Consider the following 4,848-nt stretch of genomic DNA (forward strand, 5'->3'; position numbering starts at 1 on the left):
TCTGACAATTTGTTCGAGGTCCATTTTTCTGTTTGGAGGAAAACCGTGAGAACATTGATCCCTTTAGAGTACCGGTTATGCAATGTTATGCTATGCAATGTATGAAATGTTTTCAAGGACTTTTGGAATTTAACTTTGCATAAACTACCAAAAAGGAAACCCTTTTTTTTTTTTTTTTTTTTTTTTTTTTTTTTTTTTTTACAAAACAGAGCAAAGTTAGATCCCTAAGTCCTCGAAATGGTTAGTACAATGCCATGATGTTATGATGTTATGATGTTATGATGTTAAGTAAACAACAAGCACAAGCAAGTCACACAACCATCATTCCTAGGTTTTAAGGCTTGCATGAGTTCCATAGGTAAGTACCCTCCCCACTGAAGTTTGGTTGGTTCAACCTGTCCTAGAATAGTAACCGGGTTCTAGAAGGATCTCCAATCATTGACCTTCCTTTAAGTCCACTTCAGTGCAACACCAAGTGGTTGACCGAAGCTTCCCTAAAGTCCAATCTCAAGGAGTGTAGTATCGAGTCTCAACCAAGCCCCAGTCGGAACCGAAGTCAGTTAGCTCACTACTTTCTAATGGCCAGGATGAGTCAATTAGGGTTCTAAAGGTCTGGTTAATGCTTTGATGACACCACGCGGAAGCCAAATTTTTCCTCAAATAACATGAGGACCATCATGACAACCAAAGTGTCACATTAACCGTAGCCATCATTTTAACCATTCCAGTATACGCTGGATAGTCGTGATGATCTATTGCTACTTACCTAAGGTACACTAGATCCGGGTGTAGGATCTTTCACTCAAGCATAGGATACCCAAGCAATCCCTTAAAAGTAAATCAGACAATTTGAATAAGTGATCTTGTTTTAAGGTAACCTCTCTTGTAATTATCCCCAGCAGAGTCGCCAGTTCTGTCATACGGTGAACTGACTTGGGGTGTTTTGCTTTTAATCGCAATGTCGCGGATAGCAAGAGTCGCCACCGACTTTTCTTTTATCCAATAAGGAAAGGTGGAAAAGAACAGGAAAGACCTCAATAGATTTTGGGTTCGGGAGGTACATTATACAAAGGGAAGGTGTTAGCACCCTTTGTATCCATGGTTATCCATGGGCTCTTAATTGCTGGATCACTTATATTTTTGTCTGAAAAGTGTTGGTGAATTGTTTAGAAAATGTTTGAAAGAGAGTTTAACTTTGTAATGATTCTCGTATGAATGTATACAAAGTATTTATCTCGTTTGATTTTGAAAGCGGTTTAGAAAAGGTTTTGAAAAGAGAATTTAACTTTGTAATGATTCTTGTATGAATGTATACAAAGTGGTTATCTCGTTTAGTTTTGAAAGTTGTTTAGAAAAATAGTTTGAAAATGTGTGAGGTGTAAAAAGTATTTTAGGTTATGATCCAGTAATTGAGAGTTATACCTTCCTAAGGTCGTTATGAACGTTTCCTATCCTTATGAGGGTAAAACTGTCCTTACTATTGAGAAGTAAGTAGTTTTATCCTTTGGATGTTTAAGGGTCATCGTAGGGTCATCGATAGGTCATTGAAGGCAACAGTTGTAAGGATACCTTAGCATTCGAAGGGACGATCATCATTTAACCGTAGGCTACACTGAAGGGTCATCGAGGGACAAAATTGTATTTTCGAAGGCAACATCCGAGGGACCATGATGATTTAACCGAAGGGTCTTTGCTAAGGGTATCCCCACATTCGCGGGACATGACCGTATTACGCAATCGTGGGGTAATGAAGAGAGGTCCGATATTATTATTTTAAAGTCCGGATTTTAACAATTAATTAAATAGCAGTAATCAATTAGGTAATTCGGTCCACAGTAAATCGATGAACTCAATACATTAAAAAAAAGCTTGGTGATTCAAGATGAATCTCCACATTAAACTTAAGTCACCCAAAAGCCATCTCCTCAAGAATGTCCACACCTAAAGAAGCATGCCTAGCCGGCCGTTTCTTTGGAAGTATGCTAGCCTTTACACCATGTAACACACGAATTAGAGTATTGAGGTAAAATACAATTGGAAATTGCACCATAAAATAAACATAACATCAGGAATTCAGGCCAAATGATGCAGAAACATGATTAGATAAACATAAAATGGACAACAAAGAGACAAAGCAGCCACTGTCCCGTTCGCCTCTGCTTCGCCTAGCGAAGGCTCGCTGCAGGCTCGCTTAGCGATGAGCTAGCGAGCGGCCACGGGTTTGGAATTTGACTGCAGCATGACTTCCAAAAACCTGCACTTTCATGGCATTGAATTATAGGCATAGCATATATAATTATACAGGATGTTCATACTTGGATTCACATGCAAAATCAGTTTACATATCAAAACTTTAATCGGAATGCATCAGGTATGTAAAGAAGATCAATTGGAAACGTAAAACAGCGGTGATACGCAAACCTGTATGCAATTGCAATAGTGAAAGGGATTGATCGCCTGAAGGCCGGATTGAGTTGGGCGGCGGTAGCTTCGGCGCGGATGGGCTGCCTTCAGGTTAGCAGGGTTTTTGCACCAGGGTTTCCGTCCTTCGTCCGTCTGCTCGTGTGTTTCTGTGTTTCTCCCTCTGGATCTGTGTGTTATTTTCGTGGCTGAGGAGCTGGTATTTATAGTAGCAGTGGTGGTGACCTAATGGGCTTAAAAGGAGGTCCAAAACCTCAAATTTTCGCAAGATTCGCTAGGCGAAGGAATTGCTCGCCTAGCGAGCAAGCTAGTTCTGGGCTTTTTTCTGGATCTGATGCTTCGCTGGGCGAGTGTCATGATGAAATGTTCGCTAGGCGAAGGGACTGCTCGCCTAGCGAGCTAGCTATTTTGGGCCGCCTTTGGATTGGGCCTGTTGTGAGCTGGGCTTTTGTCCATTTGATATTAGTGCCTTGCCGAACAAGTCAGAGGGTCTTGAGGAATGCTTTGTAATATCAGCGGGCAAATTTTGGGGTATGACAGATGCCGAATACAAGAATATCAACAAAAGTACGATATTCCCGATATCTTCTCTCCTCCTAAACCAGAAGAAAAACCAACCATGGCTGAAGAAGGACCACAAAATCGTCCTCTTAAATTCTACGCTACCCCGTCCCAACAAGAACCTCACAACAACATTGCTGCCCCCGCTATCAATCGAAACGATTTCGAGCTGAAACCCTCACTATTATCAGTCGTCCAACAACATCAATTTGCTGGAAATCCTAAGGACGATCCTAATGAATACCTGACCAAGTTTGTGCAGTACACAGATACTGTAAAGGCGAATGGTGTATCTCAAGATGCGATAAGACTGCGCCTCTTTCCTTTCTCACTAAGAGACAGAGCTTGGGCTTGGTTGCAATCCTTGCCATCCAACTCCGTTACAACATGGGAAGAACTGAAGAACGTTTTCTTATCTTGATATTTTTCGCCGAGCAAAACTGCTATGATGAGAGCTCAAATCAACGGATTTCGACAAAAAGATATGGAATCTCTCTATGAAACGTGGGAGAGATACAAGGACATGATGAGGATATGTCCACATCATGGTCTCGAAGACTGGGTGATCATTCACACATTTTACAATGGGCTTCTGTATAACACAAGACTGACAGTAGACGCTGCCGCGGGCGGTGCACTTATGGATAAGCCATACAACAAAGCCTATCAACTCATTGAAAACATGGCCCAAAACCATTGCCAATGGGGAAGAGAAAGAACTCCAATAGAAAAGTCCCAGACAAAGGGTGGAATGTACGAAATCAGTAGCCTTGACCATGTTCATGCAAAGGTAGATGCCCTTGTTCAAAAATTAAACAACTTGACTATACCACCCGTAGCCACAGTGGTTGCTGTAACTCCAAACTGTGAGTTATGTGGAAACCCTGGACACACTGCACAAGAATGTAAAATATTAGCAGTAGTCCCAACCAATCAAGTGAATTACACACAAGGAAATCCCTATTCGAATACCTACAACCCAGGTTGGAAAAACCATCCTAATTTCTCGTATAAGAATAACAACGCCCTGTATGCACCTGGCCAAGCGCCAGCTGTTCCGCCTAGATATCAAAAGCCAGCTAATAATGCTCCTAACATGCCTAGGAAGTCAAATCTCGAATTAATGATGGAAAGCTTTATAGCTACCCAAGCTCAAACAAACAAAGACTTCTTGAACCAAAACATACATACTAGTGAGCAACTTAAACAACTAGCGAACAAAGTAGACGCCTTAGCCACCCATAATAAAATGCTTGAAACACAAATTTCACAAGTGGCTCAACATCAAGCATCTACAGCCGCTCCAGCTGGAACATTTCCTGGACAGCCGCAACCTAATCCAAAAGGACATGCAAATGCCGTTATACTGAGGAGTGGAAAAGAAGTAGACGGACTCGTAGATCCAAGACTCCAAAACCCTGCCATGTACCAAAAAACCAAAAAAAACCTCAACTGAGCAGGTGAATAAACCAAAGGAAATAGAAGATAATACCCAAGAGTCCGAAGAGAAAGAAAAACCTTATGTGCCTCCACCTCCTTATAAACCACCCATTCTGTATCCCCAAAGACTCACAAGTTCTAAAACTACAAGTCAATTTAGGAAATTTGTTGAACTTCTGAAGCAACTAAACATTACGATACCCTTTACAGAATCCATCACACAGATGCCCTCCTATGCCAAATTTCTTAAGGAAATCCTATCCAATAACAAAAAGATTGAGGATAACGAAACAGTTACACTTACTGCCGAGTGTAACGCAATAATCCAGAATAACATGCCTCCCAAACTAAAAGACCCAGGTAGTTTCTCCATACCCTGTGTCATTGGAAAATTCGTCATAGACAAAGCCCTATGCGATCTAGGTG

The 4,848-nt window shown here is 41.3% G+C and overlaps 1 non-coding gene across 1 annotated transcript; it reads right to left on the reverse strand.

Moving 5' to 3' along the window:
• Positions 1-3,427: 3,427 nt before the first annotated feature.
• LOC127125127 (small nucleolar RNA R71) lies at positions 3,428-3,534 on the reverse strand. Its single transcript, XR_007804586.1, has one exon. It is a non-coding gene; the product is annotated as a small nucleolar RNA R71 (small nucleolar RNA).
• Between the last annotated feature and the right edge of the window lie 1,314 nt (positions 3,535-4,848).

This window comes from Lathyrus oleraceus, chromosome 2, assembly GCF_024323335.1.
Source record: "Lathyrus oleraceus cultivar Zhongwan6 chromosome 2, CAAS_Psat_ZW6_1.0, whole genome shotgun sequence".
NCBI lineage: Eukaryota > Viridiplantae > Streptophyta > Magnoliopsida > Fabales > Fabaceae > Lathyrus > Lathyrus oleraceus.